This window comes from Gopherus flavomarginatus, chromosome 19 (genome assembly GCF_025201925.1).
Source record: "Gopherus flavomarginatus isolate rGopFla2 chromosome 19, rGopFla2.mat.asm, whole genome shotgun sequence".
NCBI lineage: Eukaryota > Metazoa > Chordata > Testudines > Testudinidae > Gopherus > Gopherus flavomarginatus.
Genome location: NC_066635.1, coordinates 840,357 through 863,411, shown reverse-complemented (window position 1 = coordinate 863,411; position 23,055 = coordinate 840,357).

Sequence of the window (23,055 nt, the reverse complement as noted above, 5' to 3'; positions counted from 1 at the left end):
AACGAAAGGCGGTTGGAAAACGGGGGGGAAGGATCCATGGGGGAAACTAGTACTACGCCCTCGGGCGCACCTTCAAAACGAAGGTTTGGGTCCAGGTGGGGCTTTAGAGGAGCTTTGGTTCTGCCCCCCTTGATTCCCCGACTGCCTGCGCCTGCCATTTCTGCCGCGGCGCCTATTGAGGTCCTGCCGCTGGCGGAACTGGGGGTACGACCGGCGCTGCTGCTGTTGTTGCGGCCGGAAGGGTCTGCGTTGCGTCCCGGGTGTGTGCATCCCAAGGGAGCGCATAATGACCTGATTGTCCTTCAGACTTTTTAGTCTGGGGTCTGTCTTCTCCGAGAACAGGCCCTGGCCTTCGAACGGGAGGTCCTGGATGGTGTATTGGAGCTCTGGTGGAAGGCCAGAAACCTGAAGCCAGGAGATGCGGCTCATCGTCACCCCCGAGGCGAGGGTACGAGCAGCCGAGTCCGCAGCGTCCAAGGAGGACTGCAACGAGGTTCTTGCTCTTCCTCCTGTGGCAACAGCTCTTTAAACTTATCCACTGCCACCCAAGAGTTAAAGGCGTAGCAGCTAAGAAGGGCTTGCTGGTTGGAAACCCTGAGCTGAAGGGTCCCCGCTGAATATACCTTGCGGCCGAGGAGGTCCATACGCCTGGCCTCCTTGGATTTGGGAGCTGGGGCTTCTTGTCCATGACGCTCCCTCTCGTTCACTGACTGCACCACGAGGGAGCACGGTGTCGGGTGAACATGGAGGTACTCATAGCCCTTGGAGGGGGCCATGTACTTCCTCTAGACGCCTCGTGCAGTAGGGGGGGATGGAGGCCAGTGATTGCCAGATCGTATTGGCGTTGGCCTGGATCGTCCGAATAAAGGGCAGGGCGACCCTGGTGGGAGCATCAGAGGAGAGGATGCTGACGACGGGATCCTCGATCTCGGAGACCTCCTCAGCTTGCAGGCTTAAGTTCTGCGCTACGTGCCTGAGGAGGTCCTGATGTGCCCTGAGATCTAGTGGAGGAGGGCTATTGGAAGAGGTGCCTGCCACAGCCTCATTGGGAGAAGACGATGAGGAGACCCCTGGCAAGAGAGTGTCCAGCGGGGGATCTGTCTGAGCCCTCGCCTCTGACTCCGGAGGGAGCTCAGGGTCTTGCTGTTTTGACCCGTCCTCCCCGTCCGGGGAGGGGGGGGGGCGAGACAGCGACGCCTCCGGCCCCCTGTGCTCCGTTGTCGCAGGCCTAGGAGGAAGCTGTTGCGGGCCCTGGGCTTAGTGATATGCCCAGGGTGTCCAGAACCCCCACTGCTGCGGTCCCTGGTCCTGTTGTGGAGGGTCTTGAAAAAGGGCTGCCTGCCTGTCTGTGCCCAGCGCATACACACTGTCTGCCTGCGACGACACCGATGGCTGTCTGGAAGGCCATGGAGGGGCCGACCGTGGCTGGTAAGAATCTCCGCGTCCTGGCGCCGAAGATGTTCTCGGTGCCGGGGACCGGTACCGGGAGTCATACCGGTGCCGGGATCGGGACCGGGGTCTGTCTTGGACTTGGTGCCGGGATCGGGACCGGTACCGGCCGCTGACCCGGTGCCGGGATCGGGACCGGGACCTGCCACCGACGCGGTGCCGGGAGGTCGACCGGGGAGCCGATCGACGGCGGGAACGGCTCCTAGAGTCCCGGTGCCGGTATCGGTGACTGGAACCAGACCGGGACTGCCTGGAGGCCGACCGGTGCCGCGAGTGCGACCGGTACCGCCGAGGGGAGCGGTGCCGGGACTGCGAGCGGCGGCGGGATCTGGAGCGACCACGGTGCCAGGACCTCGACAGCGAGCGTGAGTCCCGAGACGGCGCTCTCATCGTCGGTTTGCCTCTGGACACAACCCGCACCAGAGGTACCGGGGGTGGAGGCTGAGTTGGCTCAGTCAGGGCAATTAGGTCCTGTGCCGAGGCGAAGGTCTCCGGCGTCGATGGGACCAATAGCTCAACCCCAGATCTTATGGGGGAGCTGGACGGGACCGGACTCGACGGACCCTCCGGGCCCGGAGTCGACGGGATCCCTGTCAGCAGCACCGCGGCAGATGCAGGTGCCGGGCGCTCCACTCGAGTCTGCCTGGATGGAGTTGCAGACTTTGAGGGCCTTGCTTCGGGACCCGGCTCCGGGGAAGGTCGGTGCCGGGGAGTCTTTCCAGTGCTGGAGCGGTCCGGTGCCGGTGTAGAGGTGACGGTCTGTGAAGCTGCCGGGTCGAGTGCCGCTTCCATAAGGAGAGTCCTCAGCCTCTGGTCTCTCTCCTTCTTTGTTCTAGGCTAAAAAGCCTTACAAATGCGGCACTTGTCCGAGATGTGCGATTCCCCCTGGCACTTTAGGCACGCGTCGTGGGGATCGCTGGTCGGCATCGGCTTCTTACAGGCCGCGCATTGCTTGAAGCCCGGCGAACCAGGCATGGGCCCGGTGCCGGGTGCCGGGAAGGGCTACAGCCCAAACCGGCTAACAAATATTTACAAGTATTATTTACAACTATTTACTATATTACTACTTAACTAACTACACTTAACTACTAACTACAACTATAAACAGTACAACAAGGAGAGCTAGGGACGTGGAGGACAGCTATGCCACGCTCCACAGTTCCAACGACCGACAAGGTGGTAAGAAGGAACTGAGGAGCGGGTGGGCCAGCAGGGGTATATATCAGGCGCCATGGCGGCGCCACTCTAGGGGGCGACCTTCCGGCCCACTGGAGTTGCTAGGGTAAAAAGTTTCCAACGAACGTGCACGCGCGGCGCGCACACCTAACTGGAATGGATATGAGCAATCACTCGAAGAAGAACTTTCTCTTACCAAGAGAAGTTGGTCCAATAAAAGATCTTACCTCACCCACCTTGTCTCTCTTCCGATCTTGGGCAGACTGTGAAGAAGCAGGGCACAAACCCAGACTGGTTGTGTGTTCTGGACTGAGATTTCACCAACCAAGTATCCCATGTGAACTCCTCAGCTGCTATAACAGTCTTAAAGTGACAGTCCCCTGGGGGACTCAGATCAATCTTGTCATCCAGGCAAACTTGCTTTTGTCATAGATGGGTCCTCGCACCCAAAATATCACAATAATATTCAGGTTACTCCCAGTGTCAAAAGACCAGTCATTTACCCCAGGTCAACTGCATATCCAATTCTTTATCAAAGAACGCTTGTAGCCAATCCTATAAAAAATGTACTAAAGATGTATTAGTTAAGAAAAAGAAATGAGAGTTATTTTCAGCAGGTAAACATACACGAGTTACAGTCTTAGGTTCTAAAGGTCACAGAACCTGCATATTATAGAAGCTTCTGTGTATCCTTTAGGGCTAACTGAAGCTAAACAGCTGGGAATCTCTTGTTTATGTTTAGAAGTCTTGCCTCTCCGAGTTCAAACAGCATAGAGATAAAGTTCCTTCTGGTCAGGCATTTTTATTTCATTTCCCCAGAGTTCAAACTAATGTGACAAGTGTTTGTGCATATCTCCTCTTCGTGGGTGTAAGAGGAACAATCAACAAAGTTTTGTCCACAGCTGTTCCACAATGGCTTGTCTGATGACTGTTGGACAGGAGATGACACCTCTTGTGGTAAACTAGTATCTCACACTTTGTAATGCTTCTCTCCTGACTGAGGGTTTCCAGTTTCCTAGCAAACACTTTCATAGTTACAGAGCAAATACTTACATATTACCTTATAACATGGGATACAGATAAGTGAAATTAGTGCAGGCAGCAACTTAGAAGCATTTCATACAGTCCAAACACTAAACACATCTGTATAAACTTAATACCTATTTTAACAATGCTAACACAGATAAGCCAGACTGGTTTCCAGCTGTGCATTTGGGGCTTGGGGACCTTGGAATGAGCTGGCACCTGGTTTGCCAGCATCACAAGAATGTAATGCTTTGGGTCAGGGAGTGTCTCTTTGTAGTGTTTGCACAGCCCCTGGCACAGCAGTGGGAGAGATAGCTTAGTGCAGGGATAGGCAACCTATGGCACGTGTACCGAAGGCAGCACATGAGCTGATTTTCAGTGGCACTCACGCTGCCTGGATCCTGGCCACCAGTCTGGGGGTCTCTGCATTTTAATTTAATTTTTAATGAAGCTTCTTAAACATTTTAAAATCCTTGTTTACTTTACATACAACAATAGTTTAGTATATATTATAGACTTAAAGAAAGAGACCTTCTGAAAACGTTAAAATGTATCACTGGCACATGAAACCTTAAATTAGAGTGAATAAATGAAGACTTTGGCACACCACTACTGAAAGGTTGTCGACCCCTGGCTTAATGGTTTGCACTATTGGTCTACTAAACCTAGCATTGCAAGTTCAATCTTTGAGGGGGCCATTTAGGCATCTGGGGCAAAAACTGGGGATTGGTCCTGTTTTGAGCAGGGGGTTGGACTAGATGATCTCCTGAGGTCCTTTCCAACCCTGATATTCTATGACTAGGGATCCTAGGTGCTACAATACTACAAATAAATATACACATTTTTTTCCAGTGGAGAAAAAACAAGTAGAAAAGGGAAAGATCATACTTCCTCCAGTTTAAGTTCTTTACCTCCTTCCCTTCCCCCTTTATTTTTCCAGTGGAGAAAAAGGAGAAAATACAGAGGGGAAGGGAGGAAAACAAGAATTAAAAAAAAATCTAGATTTGTCAGGTTTCAAAAACCAAAATGGAAAATACAATTAAAAATTGAACAAAAATTGGGAAATTTTAAAACTAAACCAGTGGCTGTCAAGAAGCTGTCAAAATGTGACATTTTCCCACGAAAAACACCATTTTTTGGTGGGAACATTTTTTTAATAAAAGAAGTCACACGCATACCCATCTCCTGCTCCAGTGCCATACCCTTCCCACAAGGGGGCAAGCCCTGGTGAAAACTAGGGCTTAGATTGTAGATGGGGGATTTTTTTGGTGAGCATCAGGGGGGGAATCTTCATATTTTATATGAAGGTTCCATAACAGTACCCTCAGTGGTGGGTTCAGTACCAGGGTTCTTGGATGAAATGCCCCAGCCTGTGTTATCCGGAGGTCAGACTAGATGACATAAACCGGGTCCCTTCTGTCTTTAAAATCTGTGAACGGGATGGGGGGGATGGGTCAGCTCTGAAATCCCACTTCCTCTGCCTAGCTGAGCTCTCCCTATGACTGTTCTTCACAGGGGTGCTTGAGAGGCTTCAAGGCCTTTGCCTTGCCATAAGCTTCCAGCTGAAGGAGGCTGTGCTTGTCTCACACATCTTTGCACCACCCACTTTGGGGCAGATCCTACGCTCAATTTACACTAGGTGAGGATCCGCTCCTTAAAAGGAGCACTAGAGGCCTGGCTTGTAGCTGCCTTCACAGAGCTTTTGATGCCAGTCACTTCATGCGATTGCTCTGCCTCTGCTTATATTTATCGCTGCTTGCTGTATTTTCCACTCCATGCATCTCATGAACTGGGTTATAGCCCACAAAAGCTTATGCCCAAATAAATGTGTTAGTCTCTAAGGCGCCACAAGGACTCCTCGTTGTTTTTACGGATACAGACTAACACGGCTACAACTCTGAAATCTGCCTCTACTGTTTTTTTCTTAAATGCTGCCTTTCCCTACCTCGTTCTGAGACAGGCTCATTTCCTTGAGGCCTGTTCTGTCTGAGAACTGCCCTGTTGATGACAGTAGTGCCTAAGGTGCTGTACACACACAGGAGAGCTCACGCTCTAAGCAGACCAGACAGACACAGGGTGGGGAAGGGGTAGAATACACAAGGCGATGGGAGCAAATGGCACATTAGTGCCAGGCTGTTTTTTCTCCTGGGAGGGGGAGTTACTGAGGAGGAGAGCAGCTCCCTGGAAGGGACAGGGCAGAAGAGAACGGGGTAAGCGGGGGAGGGAGGCAGCTGTGGAGTGCAGCAGAGGGGAACAGATTGGGGAGGTGGGGGGAAGCATTTGGAGCAAACAGCCAATCAGCACAGTGAAAAGGGTCTTAGCTGCCTCAGCCCCTACTGGCTACCACCTCACTGCAGTTTGAGGCATTTGTGATAGTGTTGAACATAGTAAAAACCAAAAGATTGAGCTAGAGAAGAGCCTGCTGCAGGGTGTGGCCAAGTGGGAATTTTCGGTTATATTTTCATGAATGGGGGCAGGGCAGGGACTTACTTGAGTAGGGGTTGCTACCCAGTGGGGACAGAAAGGTCAAAATGCTCCTGCGGGAGAGCAGGAGACATGCAGTGCTGGGGTCACAGGTGCCTGGAGTGACATGAATAGATTAAGGACTGGCTGAAACCCAGACAGACAATAGGATGCCCCAGGGACCTGTGGCAGGTGGAAGATGTAAGCTCAGCATGAGCTGCAGGAGGAAGACAAAGGAAAAGGAGTGACAGCAGGCTAGGATCTAAGCTGGCCTTTGGAGAGAGACACTAGCTGGCACAGGGAACTGACAAAGGGACACAGAGAGAGGAGCTTGGCTAGGTACCACCCCGACAGCAGCCCCTCTGAATTCTGACCTGTCTTTACCATTGCTTCGCTGTGCTACCATAAGGCCTTCCTGCTGTTGTGTTCCAGGGGATTAATAAGCTCTAACCTTTTTTGAAAAGGCTGCCTGGTGTTACTACAAACACATGCTGAGGTGCAATGATCCCTGCCAAGGGCAAAGTCTGAGCAGGAGTCTATCTTACTTGGATTCCTTGGCAGAGCTCATGGCATGAAGCAGGCGTGCTGGAGCCCAGAGGCTCAGTCTGAGGCACTGAGGCCACAGGACTTAGCTTTGAGGAAGAGTGGGAGCTTGTGACCTTCTCTTGGTGTTATCTGGACCAGTGATCTGCTAGGTCACTTCAATCCTTTACTCTGGGAGCCAGCCTTATCCTGCTCTGCTGTGAGAACCCCCACTCCTGGGCTGTTCACGCACAGCCTCTGGCATGTAAGCTGCTCCTTTGATTATGCAACTGAATGGCACTAGCCAATATCTCCGATCCCAGACACAACCCTAGGATCCTCCGTCTTGCAGTGTCCAGTTATGCCCGCTGGACACTGCAAGCTTATAGGAGTTCGTCAATTTAACAAAGAAATTGATATGTACCAGGCTTGTTCTCCCAAGGGGAGTCTCTGACATGCTTCAAATCAAATGCACTGCTTTGGGTAGAACAAACAAACAGATTTATTTACAAAGATAGATTTTAAGTGATTATAAGTCAAAACGTAAGTCAGATTTGGTCAAATGAAATAAAAGCAAAATGCATTCTAAACCGATCTTAACACTTTCAGTCTCCTTACAAACTTAGATGTGTCTCACCACAGGCTGGCTGGTTGCCCTTTGAGCCAGGCTCTCCTCTTTGATCAGTGCTTCAGTCGCTTGGTGGTGATGTCTGTAGATGTAGTTGGAATAGAGAGGAAGAGCATGGCAAATGTCTCTCCCTTTTATCATGTTTCTTCCCTCTTCACTTTGTTTCCCCGTCCCCTTCAGAGTCAGGTGAGCATTACCTCATCGCTGTGCCAAACTGACCAAAGGAAGGGGGGTGACTCACTTGAGAGTCCAACAGATCCTTTGTTGCTGCCTAGGTCTGTGTCCTCTGTTCCTGTGAGGCTGGGCTGGGTTTGTCCCATACATGGCCTGATGAGGTGTGAACTGCCCCTCTGCTCTTGGGGAGTTTTTGCCTGGGCTTGTTTTAAACCATGAGGACACATTTTCAGCCTCAAAACTATATACATGAAATTACAGCCTATAACAATTACTATAACATTACCATAGCAACAATGCTCAGTATATCATGAGCCTTCTGAAGACATACAACAAGACAAACTTTGCATTAGATACCACACAATCATATTAAAAGGATGAAGGTGGGGCTGTAGGGTGTTCCCACAAGGTACAGAACATCACAGTCCCCTTTGGGTCAGGCACAAGGAGGGGTTCCCTAGGGCACAGCACATGGTTCCGAGGATCTGACATAGGGGAAGCTAAGTAATCCGCTAAAGGAACAGTGATAGTGTGGACAAGAATCAAATTAGACGAAACCGCAATACTCTCCCATCCACTTGAGATGCCAAAACAAGATTGCACCGCTCTGCCCAGCCAGGGCTGATTTTACAGCCAGTTTCCTTCCCTGTTTATGTGAGATCTGCCCCCTCAAGAGGAAGCCTTGTGATGCTGATCATTGCTAGAGGAACCCACCTGGAGACAGGCTAGAATTTTATCTATAGCTAAAGCAACAGAAGAGTCCAGTTAAGTGATTTCTGGCCCAGTTTGCAAGGCCTTACATGCAAGGTGGTGAGTCAAGAGACAAACTTTCCCCAGCAGAAGTTGGTCCAGTAAGAGAGATCACCTCACTCATCTTCTCTCTAATATCCTAGGACCAACATGGCTACAACACTGCACTCAACTTCATGGCATCTGTTTGGAGAGAGTACAACTTCTGAATGCAATTGGGAGGGGAGGAGCATGCGCACACAACCCCTGCCATGGGGGAAGAATTAAGGACTCCAGCATGGAAGGGATATGGGGGACTCTGATATGGGGTACACACAGCCCCTGACACAAGTGGGGCTTTAGGGAGTCGCTAAAGTGCAGGGGTATGAGAGGACGATGCAGAGCTGGTAGGGGAAGAAGTGGGAGCACCCAAGGAGTCCCTGCTGTTCACAATGAACTCAGCCTACAGAAGCTATGATGCATGCAACCCTCTAGTGGTAGTTCTCACTCAAATGGACAGCAGCTTGTGACAAATGCACTTTGTACTGGGGTAGACTATGCTGCATGCAGCCCAGTTAATAGATCCACTGTCTTGTTGCAGGGAAGGGGGAGCAAGGAACACTTTACCTGTAAGAGGCTTTAGCACAGTTTGGACACCATCATCCAAAAGTGATAGCCTCTGCAGGGTTGCAACTAGCTTCAAAGGAAGAAAGCAAGTCATTGTTAGAGGATATGGGACAATATGTTCAGAAGACTGAAAATACAGGCTAAGCTGAGCCCCTTCAAACAACATTGATTTTACTACAGCTAAATGCAAGGAACAGTCATTTCAGAACAAGGAATGCAGGCCATCCCTACAGAATGGGGGACTGGATCCTGGACAGCACTGGCTGAAGAGGATTTACAGGTCTTAGGCAAAAAGAAGTAACTTGTGAACTCCCATTGTGATGCTACAGCTGAGAGGACTAATATAATCCATGTCTGTTTAAAAAAAGGGAGTAGTGAGGTGATTTTACCTCTTTAACTAGCCTTGGTGAGACAGATATGGGAATATTGCATCCAGTACAGCCAGCTAGCTTTTTAAAAAAAACTTAAATTAGGGTTGTCAAGCAATTAAAAAAATTAGTCAAACAATAACAGAATACCATTTATTTGAATATTTGTAGATGTTTTCTACATTTTCATATTCATACACAATAAAATATGTACAGTGCTCACTATATTTATTTTTTTTTACAAATATTTGCACTGTAAAAAACAAAAACAACAGTATTTTTCAATTCACCCAATACAAGTACTGGAGTGCAATCTCTTTCTCATGAAAAGTTGAATTTACAAATGTAGAATTATGTACCAAAAAAACTGCATTCAAAAATAAAACAATATAAAACTTTAGAGCTTACAAGTCCACTCAGTCCTACTACTTGTTCAGCCAATTGCTCAGACAAATTTGTTTACATTTTCAGAATATAATGCAGCCTGCTTCTTTTTTACAATGTCACCTGAAAGCGAGAACAGGCCTTTGCATGGCACTGTTGTTGTAGCCAGCGCCACAAAATATTTACATGCCAGATGTGCTAAAGAGTCATATGTCCCTTGATGCTTCAACCACCATTCCAGAAGACATGCATCCATGCTGATGATGGGTTCTGCTCAATAATGATCCAAAGCACAGCGGATCAATACATGTTCATTTTCATCATCTGAGTCAGAGTCCAACAGCGGAAGGTTGATTTTCTTTTTTGGTGGTTTGGGTTCTGTAGTTTCCGCATCAGAGTGTTGCTCTTTTCAGACTTTTGAAAGCATGCTCCATACCTCACCCCTCTCAAATTTTGGACGGAACTTCAGACTCTTAAATCTTGGGTCGAGTGCTGTAGCTATCTTTAGACTTTTCACATTGGTATCTTCTTTGTCTTTTGTCGAATTTGCAGTGAAAGTGTTCTTAAAATGAACAACATGTGCTGGGTCATCATCTGAGACTGCTATGAAATGAAATATACGGCAGAATGCGGGCCAAAAAACAGAGCAGGTGACATATAGTTCTCCCCCAAGGAGTTCAGTCACAAATTTAATTAACACATTATTTTTTTAACGAGCGTCATCAGCATGGAAGCATGTCCTCTGGAATGATGGCCTAAGCATGAAGGGGCATATGAATCTTTAGTGCATCTGGCCTGTAAATATAAAACCATAGAATATTAGGGTTGGAAGAGACCTCAGGAGGTCATCTAGTCCAATCCCCTGCTCAAAGCAGGACCAACACCAGTATCTTGCGATGCCAGCTACAACAGTGCCATGCAAAAGCCTGTTCTCACTTTCAGGTGACATTGTAAACAAGAAGCAGGCAGCATTATATTCTGCAAATGTAAACATGCTTGTTTGTCTGAGCGATTAGCTGAACAAGCAGTAGGACTGAGTGGACTTGCAGGGTCTAAAGTTTTTCATAGTTTTGTTGTTGAATGCAGTTATGCAACAAAAAACCCATTACATTTGTAAGTTGCACTTTCATGATAAAGAGATTGCAGTACAGTACCTGTATGAGGTGAATTGAAAAATACTATTTTTTCATCATTTTTACAGTGCAAATATTGTAATAAAAATAATAGAGTCAGTGCTGTACACTTTGCATTGTGTTGTAATTGAAATGAATATATTTGAAAGTGTAGAAAAACAGAAAATATTTAATAAGTTTCAATTGGTATTCTATTGTTTAACAGTGCGATTAATCACAATTAACTGTTATGAGTTAATCGTGAGTTAACTGCAATTAATCCACAGCCCTAATTTAAATAAGTGTTGAAAAATGGAGGAGGGTTCAGAAAAGAGCTACAGAAATGGTTCAAGGGCTGGAGAAGATGCCTTGCAGTGAGACCCAGGGAGCTCAGCCTGTTCAGCTTATCAACACGAGCTTATCAGCATACCTCCCTTGGGATCTCAGATACTGGGATCTAAAGGGCTCTTCAATCTAGGGGAGAAAGTTAGAGCAAGAGGCAGTAGCTGAAGGTGAAAGTAAACAGATTCAAATTAGAAATAAGGCAATTTTTCATAGTGGTGATGATTACCCCTTGGAATAAACTCCCATGGGAAGGGAATGGATGCTCCTTCTCATGGGGGGTCTTCAAATCCAGGCTGGAGGTCTTTTGGAAGATGCTTTAGTCAAACAGGTTACTAGGCTTCATTTGGGGGTAACAGTGAAATTCCTGGCCTGTGATAACTAGGTCAGGCTACATGGGGCCACTAGATCTTAAGAGGCATAAGAATGGCCATACTGGGTCAGACCAATGGTCCATCTATCCCAGTATCCTGTCTTCTGACAGTGGCCAACGCCAGATGTCCCAGAGGGAATGAACAGAAGAGGTAATCAAGTGATCCATCCCATCGTCCATTTCCAGCGTCTGGCAAACAAAGACTAGGGATGCCATCTCTGCCCAGCCAGGCTAATAGTCATTGATGGAACTATCCTCCATGAACTTATCTAGTTCTTTTGAACCCTGTTATAGTCTTGGCCTTCACAACATTCTCTGGCAAGGAGTTCCACAGGTTGACTGTGCGTTGTGTGAAGAAATAATTCCTTTCGTTTGTTTTAAACCTGCTGCCTAGTAATTTCACTTGGTTACCCCTAGTTCTTGTGTTATGAGAAGGAATAAATAATACTCCCTTATTCACTTTCTCCTCACCAATCATCATTTTATAGACCTCTATCATATCCCCCCTTAGTCGTCTCTTTTCCTGAAAAGTCCAAGTCTTTTTAATCGCTCCTCAAAGGCAATGAAGGGCTCATTCCATCCAAGCCACCTCTGTTGGGAAGGAAGAGTAGATAGGAAATGCACTTTTCAGAAGGGTTAATGTGGCACTGGGGCACCTGTCAGGCCATTGAAATGGTCTCTTCTGGGAACAGAGAACGCAACACACTGTTGATACACAGGGAAGTTTTATTTCTCAGTCTGGACACTAAGAACATGTTTAAAATAGCTGTTGGGGAAATCTACAAGTTTAAAAGCTTCAACTCTTCTCCAGGCTGCTCTTTCTCATAGCAAGAGCCTCACAGACAGCCTGCAGAGAGAGCAAGAGAGAGAGAGAGAGAGTCAGAAATTATGACAGACTACAGGCGAGGGAAGGTACTACATTTATAAACAGCAGGTCCTGCTGTAATGTCACATGCCATGATTGAGTTATGTCAAGGTTACAGAAGATGAAGACCATGTTTTCAGAGTCAGAAGCCAAGGCATCAAATTGAAGGGCTGAGCCACCGGCTATACCAGTACAGTTAAAGGGATGCACCCTAGTGTTGAGGCAGTTATGCTGGTATAGGAGTGCTAGTCTTGGGATAGCTATTCCTATACGAGAAGGTGAATAAACTACTGATATAAACATGTAGAACTACATCCACTCTAAGGGTGGTACTGGGGACTACAGTGCTAAAAAGTCACACCCCTCACTGATCTAACTGCCCCAGGACAAGATCTGTACACACACCAGGCCTTAGGGTCACATGCTGCTTATACAAGAGGGCACTATTTTAGTGTGCACTATATAGCCCCAGAGAAACAGTGCTGGGTCAACAAGAGAGCTTTTCCCATCAACATAGCTACCGCCTCCCGGGGAGGTGGGTTAGCCAAGCCCGCCCATTGCCACAGTAGTGTCTTCACTAAAGCACTACAACTGTAGCACTGCAAGTGAAGACAAGCCCTAAGCCATGAGAAGGACCAAGGAGCCCCCCATGATCTCAGTTACAAGGGTATAAGCTACGAGAAGCTCCACGATGCCTGTGAAATTGCTAATGGACTTTCACAGACTCTGGCCCTGCCATCAGACATTTTGTATCCTGATAGACTCAAAGGAACAGAAATTGAGTTGGGCTTCCTCCCTCATGCACATGGGGAGAAGGTAACAGGATCAGAGCAGTGTATTTCTAACAGGATTGCTGCCTCCAAAGCATCTGCTTCTGGCATGGCCAGCTTCAGTTTCCCTGTCCTCAGGGCTCCTCAGTGGTTTCACAGAGGCTCTCACAGCCTGTTACGCCCTTACTGAGGCTGACTTAGCACAAACGGCTCCAAAACAGAGTCCTCCAAGTCCCCATCAAGAGTGTATATATTCTAAGGTTTGTATCTTCATCCTTCCCACACAGTGTCCATATATATATAACCTCACCTGTGCGGCGAGCTTTCAGGATCTCTCTTTCCTCTGAACCCTGGAGGTCTGGGACCCATGGCTCTTCCCCTTGTTCCAGCTGGGAGATCACATCACGTTGGAAAACTAGAAACTCTGTTCAGATGAAAGAAAACAAAGGAGTTCAGTTGATTTCATAAGACTTGGTCATAAAAAAAATTCTATTAATTTAACTTCAGTGTTTAGTGTGACCTGGTGGGCCAGGGGCAGTTCTCACTGAAAATGCCAAAGTTAGGGCAGGCTGAAAAAGGGAGAACAGATGCTCCCAAAACTCGTGGTGAACACTGAAGTTAAACTCACCGACCAGTCGCAAACTGTGCTTCTCATCCCCGACACGGGTTATCGAGAAGCTGAAAAAAGAAATCACACAGCCCCCATTATTGCATCCCAGATCTCTGGCTGCTAATCAGCAACTAGTTCCAGTACAGTGAGAGGTTATTTAAAAACTCTGCTCACATAAACAAAGTGTTCTACTGACCCCAAAGGGTCAGCCACAGTACCATATCACTATAGGTTTGGATATTACCCAGAATTCCATCCTTCCAGACAATCCTTTAGCATCTAAACTAAAGGTTTAAACAAAAGAAAGACAGAAAGAAGTTAAATGGGAAAGGAGTCAGATACATTCCAAAATGGATATATCAGGTTCTTAGCAGTATTGGTGAGTTGCTGGCTTGAAAGTCTGTCTGGAATGCATCCACAGCTTGGATGGGTCATTCAGTCATTCAGTCCTTACGGGGAGACAACAAGGGGTTGTACTGAATGGTGAGTTGTCAGGCTGGAGGGAGGTTACTAGTGGAGTTCCTTAGAGGTCAGTCTTGGGACCAATCTTATTCAACCTTTTTTTAGTGACTTTGGCACAAAGAGTGGGAGTGTGACTCAAAGCTGGGAGGTATTGCCAATATGGAGGAGGACAGGAATATCATACAAGAAGATCTGCACGACCTTGAATGCTGGAGTAATAGAAATGGGATGAAAATTAATACTCCAAAATTATGCACTTAGGGACTAATGACAAGAATTTTTGCAATTAGCTGGGGGCTTATCAGTTGGAAGTGACAGAGGAGGAGAAAGACCTAGGTGTATTGGTTGATCACAGGATAATTATGAGCTGCCAAAAAGCTGCAGTTGTGAAATAGGTTAATGCAGTCTTAGGATGCATCAGGCTAGGTATTTCCAGTAGACACAGGGAAAGGTTAGTACTGTAATACAAAGCAGTGATGAGACCTCATCTGGAATACTGTGGGCCATTCCAGTCTCCCATGTTTAGGAAGGATGAATTCAAATTGGAACAGGTGCAGAGAAGGGCTATTAGGATGGTCCGAGGAATGGAAAATCTGCCTTAGGAGAGGAGACTCAAAGAGCTTGGCTTGTGTAGCCTAACCAAAAGAAGGCTGTGGGGAGATACGATTGCTCTCTATACCAACATCAGAAGGCTAAATACCAGGCAAGAAGAGGAGTTATTTAGGTTAAGCTCCAATGTTGGCCCTAGAACAAATGGCTATTGGCCATCGATAAGTTTTGGCTTGAAATTAGGTGAAGGTTTCCAGGGAAGCAGTGGGGGCAAAAAACCAAACTGGCTTCAGGAAAGCTCGACACCTTTCTGGAGGGATTGGTATGATGGGGCTGCCTACAATGGCATGTAGATGATCTGCATCTGCTGCCAGCAAATATCTCCAAAGGCCGATGATGGGACACTGAATGGGGCGGGCTCTGAGTTATTACAGAGAATTCTTTCCCAGGTGTCTGGCTGCTGGGTCTTGCCCACACGCTCAGGGTCTAATTGACTCCCATTTTGCCCCAACCCAGATTGGCAGAGACCTTGGAGGGTTTTTTGCCTTCCTCTGCAGCATGGGGCATGGCCTGGGTCATTTGCAGGTTTAAACTAGTGTAAATGGTGGGTTTTATGGTAACTTGAAGTCTTCAGATAATGATTAACTTCATTAACTCAGACAGAGCTTAGGGGTCTATTACAGGAGTAGGTGAGTGAGGTTCTGTGGTCTGTGATGTGCTGGAGGTCAGATCAGATGATCATGATGGTCCCTTCTGGCCTTAAAGTCTGAGAGTCTATAAACTGTGCTTTGCGTTGCACAGACAGTGATGGAGATTGTGATGAACTAGGAATGTTCTTAATGTTTTCTCTGAATACTGTGTTGGTGCCTCAGGGTCCCCATGGCAGTTCTTAAGTATCTGGCAGAGAAAAGGGCCAGTGCACCTAAATGCCTGACCCTCTGTCTCCTAGCAACTGATGACCTGGGCCCCTCCTCTGCAAAGGTGCCAACTGAAGGTGTTGGAGACAAAGAGATCAGGTGACCTCCTGGCCCGGGAAAGGAGCTGAGCAGAGAGGAGGGGCTGGGAGGGGTTGTTAGTCTGGAGCTGGCTGAGGGCAGACGTGGGGGTCTAGCTCACTGCCCCCCAGAATGGACCCGGCCAAGGGGACCGGTTCGCTGTATCTACAAGCTCTGTTTTAGACCCTGTTCCTGTCATCGAATAAACCTCTGTGTTACTGGCTGGCTGAGAGTCACGTCTGACTGCAAAGTGGGGGTGCAGGACCCTGTGGCTTCCCCAGGACCCCGCTGGGGTGGACTTGCTATGGGAAGCGCACGGAGGGGCAGAGGATGCTGACTGCTCCAAGGAGAGACCCAGGAGGTGAAGACATGTGAGCTTCTTGCCCTGAACAAGTCTGCTCCAAGGGAGAGGAGGCTCCCCAAAATCCTGACTGGCTTTGTGGGGAGCAGTTCCAGAGCATCGCCCGGTCACTCCGTGACAGAGATCAGGGCCCCATCGTGCTGTGCACGGCAGAGAATCTGACTGAGATCAGCACCCCCATTGTGCTGGGCACTGCACAGACAGAGAGGGACAGTCTTTGCCCCCAAAAAGATCACAATCCAAGTACACAATGGGTAGGAGGAAAACAGAGAGGGACTGTGCCTTCCCCAAGGTCACCAAGCAGGTCAGTGACAGAGCCACGAACAGACCCAGTAACTCCAGAGCCCCGTCACACACAACTTGAAAAGGTCCCCAGACTCCATTGTATTAGGCTACAGGAAGAGGTGGTTTATCCATGGATGCACAGGCTGTCTTGGCAGGTAAGCTGAGCTGCAGTCCCTGCACATAGCTGGGAGTATGGGTCATGAGTCAGAAGAAGTGAGTGTCCAGTCCTGTGGGGCTGTGCTCCTGGCTCATACCTCCAGCACTCACTGCTGCCCCTCCCTTGCCAGCTGCACCGTTCAGCCAGCCTCAGGCCCCAGAGAGGTCACTGCCCCTCCCACCCCACCTCAAACCTTCAAACTGGGACATGGTGCACCAGTGCCAATCAGAGTGCACTAGTGTAAATTCTGTCTATACTAAGGGTTTGCACCAGTGCCTAAAACACAAGTGTGGCAGAGACCTTTAGTACCCAAAACAGCAGTACAGTGGCACCAGAACTGGGATATATTTCTAGCTCCATCATGGACAGCCTGGGTGACCTTGGACACGTCAATGTTTCTCCTCCCAACTTTAGTCTTTTTACCCAGCTGCCCACTCACTGGGGTCTCCTCTCTCTCCAGAGCCGCTCACCACTAAAATGTGTGTGGGTGTGTCATAAACAGATAGTTAAGGGTTAATGTCTCTTTTACCTGTAAAGGATTAACAAACAGGGAACCAAACACCTGACCAGAGGACCAATCAGGAAACAAGATACTTTCAAATCTCGGTGGAGGGAAGCCTTTGTTTGTGTTTTTTGGGTTTTGCTTTGTTCTCTCTGAGTCCTGAAAGGGACTAGACGTGCAACCAGGTTTCTTGCAAATCTCCCTGATACAGTCTCTTATATATTCAGAATAGTGAGTATTAAGTAGAAAGGCAGTTATAGTCTTTTAATTGTTTTCTATATTTGCAAATGTGTAGTTTGCTGGAAGTATTTTAAATTGTATTTTGGCTGGGGGGAGGCTTTTCTCTCTGGTGTCTATAAGCTGAAAGACCCTGTAATATTTACCATCTAGATTACAGAGACAACTTTTACTTTTTTCTTTCTTTTTATTAAAAGTTTTGCTTTTTAAGACCTGTTTGATTTTTTTCCCTAGTTAAAGCTCAAGGGAATTGAATATGTACTCACCAGGGAATTGGTGGGGAGAAGGGAAAGGTAAATTTCCTCTTTGTTTTAGATTCACGGAGCTTGAATCTGTATTGCCTCTGGGTGAGGAGAAGAAGGGAGGGGTAGAGGTGGAAAGCCTCTGTTTTATGATTCAAGGAGTTTGAATCACAGTATCTTCCAGGGTAACCCAGGGAGGGAAAGTCTAGGAGAGGCACTGGTGAGGGAAAGAGTTTACTTTCCTTGTGTTAAGATCCAAGGGGTCTGGATCTTAGGGGTCCCCAGGGAAGGTTTTGGGGAGTCCAGAATTTATCAGGCACTCAAAGTCCTGATTGGTGGCAGCATATCAGAGCTAAGCTAGTAATTAAGCTTAGAGGAATTCATGCTAATACCCCATATTTGGACCCTAAAGTTCAGATTGGGGAAGAATACTATGACAGGGTGTCTGTGACATTCTATACCTTGGGCAAGTGTACTCTTACCCCCATATTCCTCATTTTTATATCATCATGATCTTACATAGAAAGCATGCCTTGTAAGGTATCAGAGGAAAGGTTATGATCTGCTGAAAATCATTTCTCTATCCATATATGTGTATCATTAATGAAGTTATTGAGAATTGTGTTGTATGACGGTCACTAAAACATGCTGTAAGTTGAGGGAATCAGTCAGATCTTAGCTTCCCAGAGGCAACAGCAAGGAAAGTAACCAACGCCCGGTCAGGGTATCAAGTCTCCCTGGCTCTGCTTCTTGCTGACAGAGAGGTTCAGAGACAGTGAGAGAGTCCTGGGGAAGCTGGGAACAGGAAGCATGGGCTGGTGGGGTTCAGTGGAGAAAGGGAACAGGAAGGGCAGGGATATTACTGAATGCAGGATCTCAGCAGTGCTAGATGACAGGATAGCACATAGTGCAGCCCACTGGAAAACATAATCCCAACTATACATACAAAATGATGGGGTCTAAATTAGCTGTTTCCACTCAAGAGATGGATCTTGGAGTCACTGTGGATAGTTCTCTGAAAACATCCACTCAATGTGCAGCAGCAGTGAAAAAAAGCAAACAATGTTGGAAATAATTAAGAAAGGGATAGATACGACAGAATATATCGTATTTGTAAAAACAGCAAATAAATCCATGATACACCCACATCTTGAATACTGCATGCAGATGTTGTCATCCCATCTCAAAAAAACATATATTGGAATTGGAAAAGGTTCAGAAAAGGGCAACAGAAATGATTAGGGGGATGGAACAGTTATGCCAGACCTAACCCCCAGTTTCACTTGAGCTCTGTTCTCGAAGTGTTCTGCAACAGGGGAGGGTCTCTGGTAGTGTGTGTGTGTGTGTCACTGGCATGTTGGGGTGATGCTGAAACAGGACAGAGTAGAGGTGGCATTGTGGGGCTGGCGTGAACCTTAACTCTTCATTTCCCCTTCCAAGAACCGAGGGGACAGGAATCCTTACCCAGAGATGTCACATTCTCATAGTTCTCCTGCATGACATCCCAGTACAGGGCTCTCTGAGTGGGGTCTAGCAGAGTCCACTCTTCCCTGGTGAAATTCACAGCCACCTCCTCCAAGGTCACTGGCCCCTGAAAGAGCGATAGTCCAACACTCAGGACCTCTTTCCCCACTCACAGCCCCACTATTTGTGGCAGAAAGGAACAAATCAAATGGAAGCTCTGGGTGGATCCCACTCAACAGAGTCCCACCCCCACCCCGCTCAGCATATCCAGTAAATACCAGGGTGAGGGGATGAAGAGAGAGCCCCTTGTCTCTCCCAGCAGATCCATCACACACCTACTAGCCACCAACGGATACAAGAGATGGAGCCCCTAGCAGGGTTCTGGGAGAGCTCCCTGGTAGGAAGCCCAATAACCTCCTCATTGTGAGGAGCGGGATATGGAGGGAGAGGCAGCTCCAATAAGCCTGACTCATGGGTGCCCCCTTCATATCTCACAGCAGCCGCTGGTTAGTGAGGTCAGGCTCCAGCACTAGGAGTCTGGTCAGTTTGACTAGCTCCATGTAGGTGGGCTTTTTTCTTTCTTCACAAATTAGGGCATTTCCACCTCCGAACCTCCTGGGTCTGTTCCTAGAATCTAGGCCACTTATTAAATAACTCCCAGCAGGTTTGCCACACCCTGGCCTCCTCCTTTTCTTCACCCTGTGAATTTCCTGCCCCGCGCCAACCTCCAAACCAGACTGTGCAAACCTTCCCATCTCCGGTGTATTTGCTGTCCCTCTCCCTCCAGCAGGAACCCACCAGCAACCTCCCGATAATCTCTACCTGAGTTGGCTCCACTGCAGCCATTTCTCTTCCCTGTCCCACGTCAGATTGGGATGAGCTGGAGTGAAACAGGGACGTCATTCTGCAGCCTGTCTGGGGGACAAGGGCAGTTGTGGGCATTTCAGAACCGGTTTTAGTTAATTTCACATCACAATGCCCCCAGGCCCTTTCCCTGCAGACAGACATCCTAGATTCTGCCATGCTGAGAAATGCTCAATCTGTTTATTACAGTGTAGACCTGGCCCCTCCTGCCAGGCTAAGCCCACAGAGTCATTTTTAACCTCCCTTCTCCCTCCCCTCACCCCATAACAAAATCTCTGAACACAAGGCTAGAAAAAAGCAGAACCAAAGGAGTCACTGTGGAGGATTCCCTTGGACACTGACCCCACGGCAGCCACACCCCAGCAGGGGATATATGGAGTCTAGAACTGGCTTTTCCTGTGTCTGATCCTTGTTTTGTTCACTGGAAGGTGGTTCTGCCCAGGGATGCAGCAATACATGTGTCTGGGTGGATTAGAGAGCTGGAAATCTCTCCCCTCACTCATTCCTTCCACTGCCCCTTTCAGTCTCTCCTTCCTCTGTCCTCTCTCCCTGCCCCTCTGGCTGGGGCAGTCCCATTCCTGGGGGCTTTGCTCTCCCATGGCTGGATTTTCTCCTGGCAATTGCTACTGGGAGGAGAAATGAGGAGGGGCTGTTTGTGCAGAGTCACTTTCTTGCCAGACCCCAGCACTTTCCCTGAGGTCTTTCAGTTACCTGGACTGTGTGGCTCAGAATTTAGGATTAACAGGGCCCAGGGCTGCCCGAGGGGGCTAGGACCAGCTGGAGAAAGTCATCCCCTGGGCCGGGCAGAGAAGCAGCTTTAAGTAAGGTCACTTCCCAGCACAGAACCCCGCTGGGGGAGCAGCAGCTGCCAAGCCTGGTCTCCCAGATCACAATGGAGGCTGCAGCGTCTGACCCAGGAAGCTGAACCCCAATATCCTGAGCAGAGAGGGACAGAGTGTTTGAGCAGCTTCCCTCCTTTAGCTCTCTGGGGAGAGCAGCTAATGGGAGCCCCTCCTCACAGGGAGAATTGCTGATCTCATTTGCCCCACTGTCTATCTGGAATCACTCCTTGTCTTTCCATACAGTGACTCTGGATTAACCATGTTCTCAATGAAACCTGAGTTCAGAAAGAATGAGTCCAGAATGCTGTGGAAGAGACCATTGTGTGACAGTGCTGACTCCCTTCCCACCTCCCTCACTCCCGCAGATCTAGGACAAGGATGGGGGTAGGGGAGACATTTTCCCAACAGAACCCACACCACAGGGGATCCCCCCCGCCAGGCCCCAGTCTCTGCCCCCCAAATCCCCAGGGTGCCGGGGGCAGATCCTGCTGCAGGTCCACTGGGGCTGAGGCAGCTCTGAGGCTTCTCCTAGGTCCCCCAGGGCAGAGTCACTTCCTGCCCAGCCCCAGTGCCCCTCCCGGAGTCTCTCACTCACTGGGGGGCTCCGGCCCAGGCGGCTGGTGCGGGCAGAGCCCAGGGCTGCCCAGGGGGCTGGTCCCAGCTGGAGAAAGCCCCCCCCCCCGGCCAGGGTAGGAATGTGCTGCTGGTAGCAGCCTGGGGCTGGACCCTCTCTATGGGGGACACTTGCTCCCCCCTCCCCCTCCTGGCCCTTCCCACGCCCTGTTGCCAGCAGAGAGTGGCCCCCCCAGCCCAGCCCAGAGGTGTCCCTGTCTCAGGGCTCCCCCCGCCTCTGCCCATTAACCCTCTGCCCAGTTCAGAAATCACTCAGGGGAACGATTTCCCACCCACACAAGGACAAATCACTGCAGGTGAAAATGGGGGGAAACACCTTTCCCCACGGTTCAGGTGCAGTGGATCCCAGGTGCCGGCGCGACGCCCAGGACCTTCTACTCTCCGGCTGATTTAGAGCCGTTGAGGAGGAGCACTGGGGAGTCCAGACGACGGTTGGGTTTCGTTGCTGGCACGGAGGCCCTCTGGGCTGCTGGACACCAGGAATGCAGGACGGCAGGAACGGGGGTGACAGGCCTCCTGTTCCTCAGTCTCACGGTGGGACCGAGGGGGTCTTCACTCTCCAGCTCGGGAGCACTGTGAAGACCCGACCGTGGACGGGCTGTCGCTGGGGTGCACCGCCCTGCACTGGCGCTGAACACGTCCTTATATCACTTTTGTGGCGGGAAAAGTTCTGAGGAGATGGAACTCTGAGGGCTGCTTTTGGCGGGAAAAACCGGTTTGGACTGGTCTGAGCCTGTGTCCTGATGGTCAACACGTCCCCTCTCAGAGATGGAGTCCAGGGGTCAAAAGTTCACATGCTTCATATTGGATCTTATTTTAAAGCCAGTGATTTACTGCATAAACATCTTAACCAATTGAACATATTAAACAATTTATACTTCTTACACCTAACAATGAGATAAAAAAAAGAACACAGACAAACCTTGTCAGTGACGGCTAATGTCCTAAATGGGAAATCAGCCGCGGGTTGTAGCTGGGAGAGCGCACAGTCTGAATGTATGTGACCCGACCCCAGCCCCCAGCCCCGCAAAGCAGTAGGGCTTGGCACTGTCTGTGCATTGGTGTGGTGGCTGAGTGGTTAACCAGGCAGTTGTTGGTGTTACTAGGTAGAAATCTCCTGGCTAAAGGCCCATGTTAGGGGCTATGTGAACCAAAGTACCTCCATGTTAAAAGCCTTAATGTTAGCCTCACTAAACTTGTGTGACCTAGTGTAACCTAATGTACTAATAACTGCAAAAATGTAGTATTAGCAGTTAATTTTTGATTGTAACAACCAGTTCTCTGCTGTAACACATTGAAGCTAGGCTAAAGCACGCTCAAGGCCGTTTTAAGATATTGTACACTTGTCTCAGCAGCCAAGGGGGGTGGGAAGGGAAGGACAAAAGATTGAATAAGAAAGGATACTGCAGCTGGATGGGAAAGTACAGGGGAGTGAGAGATCAGCTAGTCAGCATAAAGAAAGGAATACAAGAAGAGGGGTATAAATATTCCTGCTCCGCCTGTATGCTATGTGCAGGATCTGAGATTGTTATTTCTCCCTTGCACCTTATTTGAGCTCAAATAAATTTGGTTGTTTGCTTCTCCACCCTGGTGTGTTTATTGGCGCTTAAGCACTCTGGGCAACGAACCGCTGTTGCTTGCCTCTGGCACTGCTGTGTCTGCAACACAGTGACAATCCAAGGAAGTTACCTGAGTCAGTCTCACTCCTGAGGAGATTCTGCACCAAAAAAATTCTGTGCACAATATTTTAAAATTCTGCAGATTTTATTTGTCAATAAATAAATGTGGAGGCTCCAGCATGGCAGTGGGGAGCACAGGCTGCTGGATGCACAGAGGTGGGAGAT